The sequence below is a fragment of the Haematobia irritans genome, chromosome 4, assembly GCF_050003625.1.
Source record: "Haematobia irritans isolate KBUSLIRL chromosome 4, ASM5000362v1, whole genome shotgun sequence".
Taxonomy (NCBI): domain Eukaryota; kingdom Metazoa; phylum Arthropoda; class Insecta; order Diptera; family Muscidae; genus Haematobia; species Haematobia irritans.
The window spans coordinates 102,265,897-102,283,226 of NC_134400.1; positions in this window are offsets into that span (position 1 = coordinate 102,265,897).

Below are 17,330 nucleotides of genomic sequence, written 5' to 3' on the forward strand. Positions count from 1 at the left end.
ATTTTGTTTGGACCAATCCTGAAAATATGTATGTTTGAAGCAAAATGTGTTTGGGGTATATGCTACAGAAGAGATGTTTTTGTGGGTGTGGTTGTTCATGGCTAGATCGACTTTGAATTTCTCCACGATCAAAAATATATATTTTATAGGGTTCACTATCATATGGTGGAGGGTAAAAAAATATCATGTTATCATGCTATCGCCATTGCATTTTGATATTTTCAATATATTAACTACTGAGTGTCACAACTATACTACAAATAATATTCGATTTCCATTCATCAAATACACATACCTACTTCTACTTACGAGTACTTTTCGTAATCCGAATATACAGAGCGAGCTATGGTATGTACAAATCACAACTAAATGTAAAATAAAAAACAATTTCCTATAACATGCAACTTTAGCTATGTGAATACGAATACGAAAGCCATTTCAACAACGTCGTATGTATAGTGAAATGATGATGGACCTCCTCAATTTTAGTTGCTGGCTCTTGTGAAAAGATATCATGACATGGAATTAATTAAAATTCGTTATGCGATACAAATTCTCAATTTTTCGCTTCTTTTTAGGTGGGAAAAGTTTATAATTAAAAAAGTTAAATTAATCTTTTCAACAAAATGCTATGGATGAGAGCTTTCACCAACGCCAGAAATTTAGGTAAATGAGGTTTACTTGTCATGGATTTCTAGGTAAATTCCGAATTAATAAATGTCAATCGGAATGAAGTGTAAGCTAAAAATAAAATAACTTTGTGCATAATGGTGACGCGAAATGCATAAAATATTAATACAAATGTAACAAGAATTTGCATAATTAGACTGAAAAAAAAAAAATAAATGAAATTGTTTGTATATATAACATATATGATACATTAATATAGTCTTCGACCTATTAATGAACTCATTTCTCATTCTGTCAACAATTCCATCAAACTGTCAATGCTATATAATAACTATAGAATTGTCGACAGTTTGTACAAAAACATTTAGTAATAATTAATGATCTTTTAGTTTTCTAAATCCAACCATATAATAAATTCAATTTTCTATACAATGGGAAATCATTTTTCTGTCCGTAGTGAAAAGAAAAAAAATCTTACGAAATATAAAGAATACCACACTGAAAAAACAGTGAACCCACCAGGAAGAAAACTTTCGGTTAATTTTAGAAAATTTTAACAAAGCAGTATTACAAACGTTGGCATCACGCCGATGTCCTAAAAATAAGAAAATATTTTTGAAGAAAATTTATTAGACATAACTAAGTTTTTTCACTTGTTAAAGAAAATTTTGTAGTTTGAAGGAAAAACTTCGAGTTCAAAATTGCAAGAATGTCTTTAGTGACATACGATGTTCATGATGGACGCATTTTTGGTAAAATTTACAAATTTAAAGAAATTCTGAACTATTTTGTGGAAGACACGAATTTAGTTCATCTTTATGCTTCATTGGAGTATATTTTTTTCCTCGGGCTTAGTTAATTTAACTAACGTACACAAAAAATTATTAGAGTAAAGAAAACTTTCTCTAAACATAATAATTCCATGAACTAAAATAAAGTTAAATTGGCTTTAGTGAAATAGAGAGTTCACTTTTTTTCGAGTGCAGCTCTAGCCCTGGCTGTGCATATTTCCATTCATATATATGCTGTTCGTAAAATAGAGGATTATAGGAGATTATCTTTATGAAATTTGTCAAGATATCTGTTTGATTAAAACACATAATGTATCAAAAATTCCAGATGTACAGGTTAAATAAGTGATATGTAATGCTACAAAGTATAGCGTTTTTATACCCTCCACCCTAGGATGGGGGTATATTAACTTTGTCATTCCGTTTGTAACACATCGAAATATTGCTCTAAGACCCCATAAAGTATATATATTCTGGGTCGTGGTGAAATTCTGAGTCGATCTGAGCATGTCTGTCCGTCCGTCCGTCTGTTGAAATCACGCAAACTTCCGAACGAAACAAGCTATCGACTTGAAACTTGGCACAAGTAGTTGTTATTGATGTAGGTTGGATGGTATTGCAAATGGGTCATATCGGTCCACTTTTATATAGCCCCCATATAAACGGACCCCCAAATTTGGCTAGCGATTGCTCTAACAGAAGCAAATTTCATCCGATCCGGCTGAAATTTGGTACATGGTGTTAGTATATGGTCTCTAACAACCATGCAAAAATTGGTCCAGATCGGTCCGCATTTACGTATAGCCCCCATATAAACGGACCCCCAAATTTAGCTTGCGATTGCTCTAAGAGAAGCAAATTTCATCCGATCCGGCTGAAATTTGGTACATGGTGTTAGTATATGATCTCTAACAACCATGCAAAAAGTGGTCCATATCGGTTCATAATTACATATAGCCCCCATATAAACCGATCCCCCGATTTGACGTGCGAAGCTTCTAAGAGAACCAAATTTAATCCGATCCGGCTGAAATTTGGTACATGGTGTTAGTATATGGCCTCTAATAACCGTGCAAAAATTGGTCCATATCGGGTTATAATTACATATATCCCCCATATAAACCGATCCCTCGATTTGGCTTGCGGAGCCTCTAAGAGAACCAAATTTCATCCGATCGGGCTGAAATTTGGTACATGGTGTTGGTATATGTTCTGTAATTAACATGCAAAAATTGGTCCACATCGGCCCATAATTATATATAGCCCCCATATAAACCGATCCCCAGATTTGAACCCCGGAGCCTCTAAGAGGAGGAAAAGTCATCCGATCCGATTGAAATTTGGTACGAGGTGTTAGTATATTGTCTCTAACAACCATGTTAAAAGTGGTCCAATTCGGTCCATAATTATATATTCGGTCCATAATTATATATACACACAAAAAAATATTATAATTTTTGAGCTAACAATAAATTTTTGTTACTGAAAATTTTGAAGTTCAACTAATTTTTTGTTGATATAACAAAATGTTTGTTGATATAACAAAATTAGTTGCTAAAGTGACTAAAATCGTAATTGTATTTACAAAATACGTTGTTAGCTCAAATGTAAACATAATTTTAATTGTATTGACAATCAAATTAATTGATATTTTTTTGTGTGTAAGCCGATCCCCAGATTTGACCTCCGGACCCTCTTAGAGGAGCAAAATTCACCCGATCCGGTTGAAATTTGGTACGTGGTGTTAATATATGGTCTCTAACAACCATGCAAGAATTGGTCCATATCGGTCCATAATTATATATATCCCCCATATAAATCGAGCCCCAGATTTGTCCTCCGGAGCCTCTTGGAGGAGCTAAATTCATCCGTTCCGGTTGAAATTTGGAACATGGTGTTAGAATGTGGTCTCTACCAAACACGCAAGAATTGGCCCATATCGGTCCATAATTATATATAGCCCCTATATAAATCGAGCCCCAGATTTGTCCTCCGGAGCCTCTTGGAGGAGCTAAATTCATCCGATCCGGTTGAAATTTGGTACATGGTGTTAAAATGTGGTCTCTAACAAACACGCAAGAATTGGTCCATATCGGTCCATAATTATATATAGCCCCCATATAAACCGTTCCCAAGATTTGATCTCCGGAGCCTCTTGGAGGAGCAAAATTCATCCCATCCGGTTGAAATTTCCAACGTGGTGTTAGTATAAGGCCGCTTATAACCATGCCATAATTGGTCCATACCGGTCTATAGTTATATATAGCCGATCCCCAATCACACAAACAGTGGTCCATATCGATTCATAATCATGGTTGCCACTAGAGCCAAAAATAATCTACCAAAATTTTATTTTTATAGAAAACATTGTAAAAATGTTATTTCTATTAAAAAATTTGTCAATTAAAAATTTTGTAAAATCACGTGGATGTGAGAAAGATTTAATTACAATTATAATTCGCCAGAAAATACCAAAAAAAAAAAAAACAAATTTATAGAGTGAGTCTTTATTAAATTGTTTTAATACAATTTGGGAAAAATCAACGCTTATTGCAAAATGTCTAAACTTTCACTCAAAACGAGTATACGATACCAGTGGTATACGATGGTTGTTTCTCTAAAATTTCATTTGGAAGGAAATAATTATTTTTATACCCTGCGCCACACTGTGGATTATATTATAAGTTAGTGCATATGTTTGTAACACCCTGAAGGAGACGAGATAGACACATGGTGTCTTTGGCAATAATGCTCAGGGTGGGTCCCTGAGTCGATATAACCATGTCCGTCTGTCTGTGAACACATTTTTGTGATTAAAGTCTAGGTCGCAATTTAAGTCCAATCGCCTTCAAATTTGGCACATGTTCCTAATTTGGGTCAGAATAGAACCATATTGATTTTGGAAGAAATCGGTTCAGATTTAAATATAGCTCCCATATATATCTTTCGCCCGATATGCACTTATATGGCCCCAGAAGCCAGAGTTTTGGCCCAATTTGGTTGAAATTTTGCACTAGGAGTACAATTAGCAGTATAGTCAAGTGTGCCAAATTTGATTGAAATTTGTTCAGATTTTGATATAGCTCCCATATATAGTTTTCGCCCGATTTACACTCATATGATATATATATATATATATATATATATATATATATATATATATATATATATATATATATATATATATATATATATATATATATATATATATATATATATATATATATATATATATATATATATATATATATATATATATATATATATATATATATATATATATATATATATATATATATATATATATATATATATATATATATATCGAGCGATAAATCATAAATAAACTTTTGTGAAGTTTCCTTAAAATTGCTTCATATTTAAATCTTTCCATTTTTGTATACCCACCAACATAAAATGGTGACGGGGGTATCATAAGTTTGTCATTCCGTGTGTAACACATCGAAATATCGATTTCCGACTATATAAAGTATATATATTCTTGATCAGGGAGAAATTCTAAGACGATATAAGCATGTCCGTCTGTCTGTTGTAATCACGCTACAGCCTTCAATAATGGCGCTATCGTCCTGAAATTTGGCACAGATTAGTTTTTTGTTTGCAGACAGGTCAAGTTCGAAGATGGGCTATATCGGTCCAAGTTTTGATATAGTCCTTATATAAACCGACCTCCCGATTTGGGGTCTTGGGCCTATAAAAACCGTAGTTTTTATCAGATTTGCCTGAAAGTAGAAATCTAGAGGTAATTTGGGACTATAAAGAGGTGTGTCGAAAATGGTCCGTATCGGTCCATGTTTTAGTATAGCCCCCATATAGACCGATCTCCCGATTTTGCTTCTTAGGCGTCTAGAAACAGTATTTTCTATTCGATTTGTCTGAAATCGAAAATCTAGAGGTATTTTAGGACCATAAGGAGGTGTGTCGAAAATCGTTCGTATCGGTCCATGTTTTGATATAGCCCCCATATAGACCGTTCTCCCGATATTGCTTCTTACGCATCTAGAAACAATATTTTCTATCCGATTTGTATGAAATTGAAAATCTAAAGGTATTTTGGGACCATAAAGAGGTGTGTCGACAATGGTCCGCATCGGTCCATGTTTTGATATAGACCTCATATAAACCAACCTCCCGATTTGGAGTCTTGGGCCTATAAAATCCGTAGTTTTTATCCAATTTGCCTGAAATTGGAAATATCGAGGTATTTGAGGACCATAAAAAGGTGTGCCAAAAATGGTGCTCATCGGTCCATGTTTTGGTATAGCCCCCATATAGACCGATATCGCGATTTTGCTTTTAGGGCTTCTAGAAACTATATTTACCATCCGATTTGCCTGAAATTGGAAATCTAGAGGTATTTGAGGACCATAAAAAGGTGTGCCGAAAATTGTGCTCATCGGTCCATGTTTTGATATAGACCCCATAGAGACTGCTTTCCCGATTTTGCTTCTTGGGCTTATAGAAACTATATTTTCTATCCGATTTTCCTGAAATTGAAAATCTAGAGTTCTTTTGGGACCATAAAAAGGTGTGCCGAAAATGGTGCCCATCGGTCCATTTTTTTTTTTTTTTTTGATATAGCCCCCATATAGACCGATCTCTCATTTTGCTTCTTGGGCTTCTAGAAACTATATTTACCATCCGCTTTGCCTGAAATTCTTGAGCTACAATAAACTGTATTTATTACACAATTTGCCTGAAATTCGAAATCTAGAGGTATTTCTAGACCACAAATAGGAGTGCCGAAATTGAGGTATATCGGTCTATTTGTTGGTATAACCCCCATATAGACTGATCTCTCGATTTTTACTTCTATATTTTCTGGCCGATTTGTTTTAAATTGAAAATCTGGAGGTATTTTAAGATCACAAATATGTGAGTAGCAAATGGTGCCTATCGGTCCATGTTTTGGTATAGCCCCCATATGGGAGCCACCGTGGTGCAATGGTTAGCATGCCCGCCTTGCATACACAAGGTCGTGGGTTCGATTCCTGCATCGACCGAACACCAAAAAGTTTTTCAGAGGTGGATTATCCCACCTCAGTAATGCTGGTGACATTTCTGAGGGTTTCAAAGCTTCTCTAAGTGGTTTCACTGTAATGTGGAACGCCGTTCGGACTCGGCTATAAAAAGGAGGTCCCTTGTCATTGAGCTTAACATGCACTGAAAAAACAGTGAACCCTTTTCCATTGCAAAATGAACTAAACTGTAGTAATATTGACCATGATTTAGCCCTTAAGATTTTTTTCAACTTGTCTAGTTTATAATTTTCTTAAATTTTAGTTCATCTATAACATTGTAGTTTAGTTCAGTTTTACAACACCATAAGATTTATATACCCCCACCAAGTTAAAAAGTCAGTATTATTTTGGTTTACTTGCTTATTTTGTGGGAAACCCGATAATAAAAATTGGTTAACAGTCTCTTTAAAATGTCGACGACTAAACTATTTTTAAATCAATCATTCCACAGTACAGAGAAATTAAATAATTAAAGGAACAACAAACTGTTTTACTATTATGAAAATTTTCATACATTAAAATTAAACTTTCTTTAAGCAAAAGTACTTTATTATAAAAACTTATGATGAAAGTTCTTAATACAATGTTTTTTGTGAATAAAAATTATGACCACCTGGAACAGAGAGTAGTTCATTTGAACCCGCTGTTTGGACATTTTGACTTATCCTTTTTTTATTCATCGTAGGTAGTTTTTTTCACATATCTTGCTGGAAAAAATGGAAACAAAAATGAAAATTGTTAAAAATTAGCACCATGTAATGAAATATAATTTTTAATTCTTCATTTTAGCTTGTAACTTACCATATTTGGGGCATTTTATCAAATGGTGTAAAGAATTCAACTTTTCTTTGGAAAACGTATCTCATAAAATTTGTACCTGAAACAATTAGAGAAATAATGAAGTATTCTAAATAAACTCATAAAACTGTGTTGTTATCGATGTGAAGGATATAATAAAATAAATATTCTAGTTGAAAGAAAGCCAAAGTTTTAATACAAAACTTACCAATTCTCTATTAAATTGTACGCTGAGGGAAAATATAAAAAGTTGTTCAAATTTATTTGGGTTACTCTGAAATTAAATATTAAATAAAATTATTAAATAAGTTTTCACAAAATCTAATGAAAAAAAAAACAAGTATATACGGCCGTAAGTTCGGCCAGGCCGAAACTTATGTACCCTCCATCATGGATTGCGTACAAACTTCTTCTAAACACTGCCATCCACAATCGATTTACTTAAGTTGCGGTAACGCTTGCCGATGGCAAGGTATCTTAAAACCTCCTAACACCATCTTCTAAATTGTATGTAAGTCCATACGTGGAATATATTAAATCAAAAAAGATCGATCCAATACGTATATAATTCAGTTTGACAAAATAGACATAAAATTTTGACAAAATTTTCTACAGAAATAAAATTTTAATAAAATTGTCTATAGAAATAAAATTTTCACAAAATTTTCTATAGAAATAAAAATTTTCCCAAAATTTTCTATAGAAAGAAAATGTTCACAAAATTTCTACAAAAATAAAATTTTGACAAAAATTTCTATAGAAATAAACTTTTGACAAAATTTTCTATAGAAATAAAATCTTGGTAGATTATTTTTGGCTTGAGTAGCAACCATGATTATGAACCGAATAAAATTTGAAAAAAAATTCTATAGAAATAAAATTTTGACAAAATTTTCTATAGAAATAAAATTTTGGTAGATTATTTTTGGCTCTAGTGGCAACCATGATTATGAACCGATATGGACCATTTTGTGTGTGATTGGACCTATTTTGGTATGGTTGTTAGTGACCATAAACATACACCACGTTCCTAATTTGAACCGGATCGAATGAATTTTGCTCCTCCAAGAGGCGCCGGAGGTCAAATCTGGAGAACGTTTTATATGGGGGCTATATATAATTATAGACCGATATGGACCAATTCTGGCAAGGTTGTTAAATATCATATACTAACACCATGTTCCAAATTACAACCGGATTGGATGAAATTTGCTTCTCTTGGAGACTTCGCAAGCCAAATCTGGGGATCGGTTTATATGGGGGCTATATATAATTATGAACCGATGTGGACAAATTTTGCATGGTTGTTAGAGACCATATACCAACATCATATACCAAATTTCAGCCTGATCGGATGAAATTTGCTTCTCTTTGAGGCTCCGCAAGCCAAATCTGGGGATCGGTTTATATGGGGGCTATATATAATTATAGACCGATGTGGACCAATTTTTGCATGATTGTTAGAGACCATATACCAACACCATGTACCAAATTTCAGCCTGATCGGATGAAATTTGCTTCTCTTTGAGGCTCCGCAAGCCAAATCTGGGGATCGGTTTATATGGGGGCTATATATAATTATAGACCGATGTGGACCAATTTTTGCATGATTGTTAGAGACCATATACACAGAAAAAAATTTCACGAAAATTTTTCCAATTAAAATCTTAATTGAGTTTTAAAAAATATTCAATTAAAAATTTAATTGATTCAACAAATTTTTTAATTGAAATAAAAATCAATCACACAAATTAATAGTATCAATTAAATATTTAATTGGATCAATTAATTTTTTAATAGACTGTCAATTAATTTTTTAATTGATACTATCATTTCTGTGATTGAAGACATTTCAATTAAAAATTAATTGGATCAATTAATTTCGTGATTGAATCAGAAAAAAATTTTTTTGTGTGTACCAACACCATGTACTAAATTTCATCCGGATTGGATGAAATATGCTTCTCTTAGAGGCTACACAAGCCAAATCTGGGGATCGGTTTATATGGGGGCTATATATAATTAAGGACCGATATGGACCAATTTTTGCATGGTTGTTGGAGACCATATACCAACACCATGTACCAAATTTCAGCCGGATCGGATGCAATTTACTTCTCTTTTAGGCTTCGCAAGCCAAATCTGGGGATCGGTTTATAAGGGGGCTATATATAATTATGGACCGATGTGGACCAATTTTTGCATGGTTGTTAGAGACCATATACCAACACCATGTGCCAAATTTCAGCCGGATCGGATGAAATTTACTTCACTTTTAGGCTTCGCAAGCCAAATCTGGGGATCGGTTTATATGGGGGCTATATATAATTACGAACCGATGTAGACCAATTTTTGCATGGTTGTTAGAGACCATATGCCAACACCATATACGAAATTTCAATCGGATCGGATGAAATATGCTCCCGTTAGAGGCTCCACAAGCCAAATCTGGGATCGGTTTATATGGGGGCTATATATAATTAAGGACCGATATGAACCAATTTTTGCATGGTTGTTGGAGACCATATACCAACACCATGTACCAAATTTCAGCCGGATCGGATGAAACTTACTTCTCTTTTAGGCTTCGCAAGCCAAATCTGGGGATCGGTTTATATGGGGGCTATATATAACTACGGACCGATGTGGACCAATTTTTGCATGGTTATTAGAGACCATATACCAAATTTCAGCCGGATCGGATGAAATATGCTTCTGTTAGAGGCTCCACAAGCCCAATCTGAGGGTCCCTTTATATGGGGGCTATACGTAAAAGTGGACCGATATGGCCCATTTTCAATACCATCCGACCTACATCGATAACAACTACTTGTGCCAAGTTTCAAGTCGATAGCTTGTTTCGTTCGGAAGTTAGCGTGATTTCAACAGACGGACGGACGGACGGACGGACATGCTTAGATCGACTCAGAATTTCACCACGACCCAGAATATATATACTTTATGGGGTCTTAGAGCAATATTTCGATGTGTTACAAACGGAATGACAAAGTTAATATACCCCCATCCTATGATGGAGGGTATAATAATAATATGCATTAAAAACCAAATATTCTTGATAACCCGAGACAGTCATCATTCGTCAAAATGACGACACGTAATTTCATTTTCGATTTAAAATGCATTTTAGTCTATTGGGAAATGGTGAATTTAAGTTATACTAATTCGACCGTTTTATGAACCAAATTGAATAAGAAAATAAACTCAAGTTTGGTTCACTTTTTCGCTCATGATGAAAATTTTAGCGTCTTGAAATGAGCCGTAGTCAAAATGACGAAGGCTGACGTTAATGTACAAAAAATAAGGATGACTGTCCAGGACTAAAAGAAAGTTAAAGAATCCTTACCAATTCACTATTAAATTACAGGCAAAGGAGTACTAAAAATTTGTCCAAATGTTTAAGGGGTTATTCTGAAATTAAATATTTGTTTTTACATTAAAAATATTACATTGGTTTCCAAAAAATTTGATTAAAGAGATACTAAAATAAGGCATTAAAAACCTGTAATTTTGATGATAAAAAGGTCACAAAAACGTAAATATTCTAGTTAAAATAAAGCCAATTTTTAAAAGAAAACTTACCAATTCTCTATTTTTTATTTGTTCGAATCCATCTGGAGTTGCTCTGAAATTAAATATTGTTTTTACAACAAAGAAAAACATTAAACTGGTTTCCAAAAAAATTAATTAACAAATAATAATATACATAAAAAATATTCTTTTTAAAAGAAAGTAATTTTAAAAAAATACTTACCAATTTATGAATAAACTATACGCTGAGATATAACAAAAATTTTCCAAATTCATCTGGAATTGAATATTAATTTTTTACATAGAATAATAAAAATTTCAAAACACTTTCAATTTCAACATATTTTCCTAAATATTCGTAATAACTTTTTTCTAAACTACCGATAAAATATTAATAACTTTCATTTAAAAGGTTTAATAAACAAACACCAATATATGTCTCAAAAATCCAAAATATTCCATGCCTTTATATGCCCTTGTTGCATACCTACTTAAAAGATGCAACAGCCCACGCCAACGCCAACTATACAACTGAAGCATGCCAAACAAAACCAAGCAAAGCCAAAACATTCCTACAACAACAAAAACACATGTGCCTTTATTGAAAACAACACCTCATCCAGCCAAATAAACCATCCGCGAATAACAAACACACACACAAACCACTAAATGCACAAAAATAACAAATAACCCCACGCTCATGTATACACAACAAAACTCAAGTAACATCATCTTTACATTAATCACATTCCACTATGCCGATAAAGATGTCTGTACTATGCATTAGTTCATCGCATCTGCTGACAATTTACTCTAAGAATAATATTCGTAAAGGCACACCAGTTTACGATCAATGAAACGTTTAACTTAAAATTTGCAAAATTTTCAAGAAATGTTATCTACCATTTTTGACGAAAATGTCTATAAATTTAATTACATGTGAACTAAAAATATTTCATTGGGTAATTTTTTACCAACAATTATTAACTATAGGAATTGTCAGTAAGAAATTGCTATCCACTTTCAAGTTCATTTTTCGTAAAAAAAATATTTTCTCATACAAAAAAATCTTATAGTAAATTGCACTTATTATTTACAAAATACTTTACATTTCACAAGTACAGTCGAAGCTCTGTTTAACGAAAATCCCATTTAGCGAAAATCCATTTTAACGAATGTCAAAATTCTTAACATTGAGTATTCTAAATAACGAACAATTGAACAAAATTTACGTTCGATTTAACGAAAAGGCTTTTAATCTTAAGAAAATAAACAACAAAAAATCAGCAATATTTGACGATTGGGAGTATGGCTTAAGCCCTTAGGAAATGTCCACAAAGTACGGCATTCCCAAGATATTTAGATTCCATTAAAATGTTTAAAAACACATATTCAATGGCCGGGTAACTGGTAAAATTATGTTAGATAGAGTGGCGCAGCTTCGCTAAGGGAAATGGATCTACAACAGAACCGGTACAGGACTTCTCCCTGGTGTGAATATACCAGTCCCAGTTCTGGCCGAAACGTATGGAAGGGACCGGTCACTTCAACACGGGTTTGTCATTCACGGGGATAAATTTACACTGCAGGCCACGGATTGGACTCATTCCAAACTACATGACCTGGGAGAACTTAGTAGGACTAGACAGGTACTCATGAAATAGTCTGCGACAAACCCTTAGGTACCTGTATTATTTTGATCATCCAAATTGCATCAGAAAGAAAAACTTTTGGACTATGTTGGTCCATAGGTAAATGTCTAGATCAAATAAAATTTTAAAATAAAGAGAGTATAGAAATCAATAAATTATATGAAAATTTAAAAACTACGACAAACTCGAGCACTGGTACTAGTCCTGTAATAGGTTCGTTAGTGGCAATATTTCGTAGGATTGTCAGTTGGACAGGTGGTGAATTTTTCTCTTAATAATGAGTGCCACCCGATTCTAAATTTAGCTCAATAACAAGGAACCTCCCTCTTATAGCTGAAGATAAACTATGAAATACACAGGAATATCAACATCATTAGTGAGAGGGATAAACTACCGCTGAAAAACTTTTTTGGGCCCGGCCGAAACGGCAATCTAGCGTTGAGAGTACATCTGTGCCGACAGGAGCAGCGGAGTAGTGGTGTATGTAAGACGTTTTAGGAAGATGTTACTATGAACACTACCTATGCCTGGCCATTCTTGAAACAAATTAGGCAATTCGTCTAAGAAGTTAGAGTATACAAATTATGACATGGGTGTATATAGGCCCCCATACGACAGCGAATCTTGGATCCTCTCTTCAATCTAACCTAACTTAGATATATCAAGTTCATCAGGATTATTTTAAGTATTATTTTTTAAGTGTCTCTGTGCTTTAATTTTTTCAAATGATTATGCATTTTTACTCATCTGGTAAAAAAACTACGATTTTCAATAAAAGTTAACATTTAATATTCCCGTTCGATTTAACGAATTTTTCTAAATAACGAGAGGGCCTGACAATATATCGTTCGTTAAACCGAGCTTCGACTGTAGTTTTATAGCATGACAAACGAATTTCTAACTACCAGTTAAGAAATTTTTTAAGGAAATTTCCATCGTATTTTGTAGGCCATGAACTAAACGATTGCTACTTAGAATTTGTAAAATTTCCTTCCGAGTAGTTAATTTTAGTTGAAGATGCGAAAAATGAACTAAAATTCTGGAAAATTCTTGTAATAAATTAATGTAAAAATTTTCTTAAATTTACGAGACACTTTTTTTCTGTGTGGAATCGGGCAGCACTCAGTGATAAGAGAGAAGTTCACCAATGTGGTATCACAATGGACTGAATAGTCTAAGTGAGCCTGATACATCGGGCTGCCACCTAACCTAACCTAACCTATAGCCCCCATATACACCGATCTCCCGGCTTTATTTCTTGGGCTTCTAGAATCCGAAGTTTTTATCCGATTTGCTGGAAATTAGTAATCTATAATAAAATTTTAGACAAACGAAATTTCTTTTTCTTATAAAGTGTTTTCGTTTATTCAACGATTGTCTCTAAAATTTGTGTCAAAAAAAAACTTTGCTTGTCTAAATTTACGTTTCTCAAAAAAGAAAACACTTCTTTCAGGGTATAGCAGGCGCACTGATCATGAAAATTGCTTCAAACTGAAAGTGAAAGTTCCAGATTTTACTCATCGTATTTAAATAAATGCGGAAAAATCTACAAATTTAAGATTTTAAATCAAGGCGTAATTTCAACATATACACGATATATTTATATTTTCTCTAAAACTCAAACAAAATTGGTTCTCATAAATCCAGAATCTTATCTGGTCTTCATAGGTAGAATCTTTAAAGTTTGTCTTCGGGAGCTGGCTCGTTTGGGAGAAGATTTGTCATCAAACCCCCTACAATTCTATATATTATCAAGTAACCCACTACGACGAAGAGTTTTCATAGTAAACTATTATACTTGATTCATGGTGGTGGGTATTTAAAATTCGGCCCGGCCGAATTTACTGCTGTATATACTTGTTTTTACTAACATTGCGTTTCACCCTAGTGCATTAGCCGACTTAAATTTTGAGTCTATAGAATTTGTAGAAGTCTATCAAATTCTGTCCAAATCGAGAGATATTAAAATGTATGTATTTGGGACAAACCTTTTATATATAGCACCCAACACAATTGACGGTTGTGGTATGGTATCGAAGATTTAGATCTACAAAGTGGTGCAGGGTACAATATAGTCGGCCCCGCCCGACTTTAGACTTTCCTTACTTGTTTTTTTTTTTTGCGTGTATGTAATCGAATGTTAATCTCTCATTCTGACTTAAATACTCATACGTTTGGTTCTTGCTAATGGATATAAATGAATTAAAAATTCTTCATCCGCACATGATATAAATTGAGAATGTGGTTGGGCTGACGCTTTCAACAATGAAAGAAAAAATGCACCACGCAAAATATTTAACGACGATATACACATGCATTTTACCGCAGTGTCGCATAGCTATCACAAAAACGTAAAAGACTTGGGGGGGGGGGGTGGGGGATATAAAATAAATTTAATGTTAACGAGAAAAGTTTTGCGAAACTTTTGGAAAATATTTAGGAATTATGAAAATTGTATCAAATTCGAAGTGTCGGAGCAAAGTTCGTCTTTTTAATGGTAAGGATAGAAGAAGCCAAAGAGCGTCTTTGCTCACTCTATGCTATGGCAAACAATAAACAACAAAATGTATTAAAAACACAAACAAAGATATAAAGAATAGAAAAAAAACAGCAACAACAATGGCATCATACAAATTATTCTTGTAGAAATGATGGTGAACGTAGCAATAACTCTGGCAACATCAGCAATGACTGCAACGAAATTTCGTCATGTTGGTACGTACTTCCTTTTGTTTTTTTTCGGAGATTCTGATAGATTTAATTTTTGCCACAAATGCAGTAAAAGTTTTTCAACAGCAATTTCTTATAATTTGATAAGTCGAAATTTGTTTGCACCAAGTAAAACAAAAAACAATCGTGTGGAGTTTTGTCACGAATATTATATAGACTCATAAAGAGGGGAAACTGCACCAAGTAAACATTTGCTGTAAATTTGTATGCCTGTGTTAACTTGTTAATTTCCCAAACAATCTAAATGGATAAATTTATTTTTAAGAATGCCTTATGTATTTAAAAAGAGGTGTTTTAAATTTTCGTATATCCAATTAAATACAATATTAAGGACAAATTTCTTAAAAAAAAGAAATTTTAATCAAAAGAAGGTTCTTTAAAAATTGGAAATAGTTTTTCTTGGATTTATGTAATTCAAATTTTGCACAAGGAGTACAATAGTCAAGTGTACTAAATTTGGTGGACATCGGTTCAGACTAATGCCTAAATTTTGCACAGGTGGTAGAATTAACCTTCTAGCTATGTATAGCGAATTTGGTTGAAATCGCTTCAGATTAAGATATAGCCCCAAAATATATTTTACGCCCGATGTGCACACAAGTTTACATACGATTAAAGAATTTGTATTTTCTTTAAATAATAAAATATTATAAACTGTGCATATATATGCTTTAATTTTAGTATAATTATTTGAAAAACAAAGTATTTGTTAATTTTTAAGAAAAAATTTTAAGTGTGGTTTATAACCAACAACATGTTTCTTACATGTCTAGTTAGAAGGTTAAAAACTCAGGGGTATGTAAACTTGTGCAAGACTGTGTATTTTTCTTAGAGTTGCTTAAAATTTTACACAAGGAGTATATTTGATAGTATAGTCAAGTGTGCAAAGTTTGGTTTAAATCAGATCAAAATTAGGTATAGCCTACATATAAACGCACTTTTGCAGAAATGTAATATTTCATCGGAGGTAGTGAGGTTAAGTGCAAAGTTTTGCCGAATTTTACTAAACAATGATCTTCTTATGTAAAAACGAAGAATCATGAAAATTCTAAGTTTTTGGGGGCAAGGAACATTTTTTCCATAATTGAATTTTTTTTGGGAATTAAAAATATGAATTGAAACTTTTATAAGTTTTGACCTAATTATGATATCATTATGATTTTTATAGAGTTTTGCAGAGAAAAGTGGGGACATATGTTTAAAAAAAAAAAAAGTTATTTTACAATTTTGGGATTATTCGTTTGGCTTGAGGTCATGGACTAATGAAAAATGCTGGTGTTGTGGTTTGTCATTACTTTTTTATTGAAATGTTGCTGTTCTCGGATATTTCGATACACCATCGGTGATCATCTTCAGCGATATATTATATTTTACAAAGTTATGGACTTTCTCCTTACAAAGCTCATGTCTAGCTTTGTAAGGAGAAAGAAAAACGAACAATTTGACAACAACATCAGATGGGATTGAAAATAAAACTATTATAAACAAGTAAGTGAAGTAGAAAGTCGGGCGGGGCCGACTATATCATACCCTAAACCACCCTTAGTAAACATAAGCATTTGTGGAGTAACATTGATATAGGTATGGAATATAAACCGCAATTGCATATTTAAGATTATTAAGGGGTACATGTTTATGGGTGCTTTGTATCAATCTGACTATAGCTCATAGTCAGTGTTGCCAGGGAAAATGTTCGGTTTACCCTATAAGGACAAAAAAGTTACCTACTTTTCCATACATTCCCAAACAATTTTCCCTACAATATTTTCGTTAAATTCAAACAAATTTTACAAAACAAAATGGTTCTAAGTACTTTATTATCTTAAAACATGAATATGCAACGTATATAACTTAGAATATAAATTTGTATTACCACCACGGTTGCCACAGTTGGTAGAATTCTACCCAAAATAGTAATTTTTTTTTTGTTAAATCTCTATAAAAATAAAATTTTGGAAAAGTTTTATATTTCATTTCATTTCTTTATAAAATTTTTGTGAGAAATTTTTCTATAGAAATAAAATTTTGACAATAAATTCTATAGAAATAAAATTTTGAGAAAAAATTCCATAGAAATAAAATTTTGACAGTTTTTTTTATAGAAATAATATTTTGAAAAAAAATTTCTGTAGAAATAC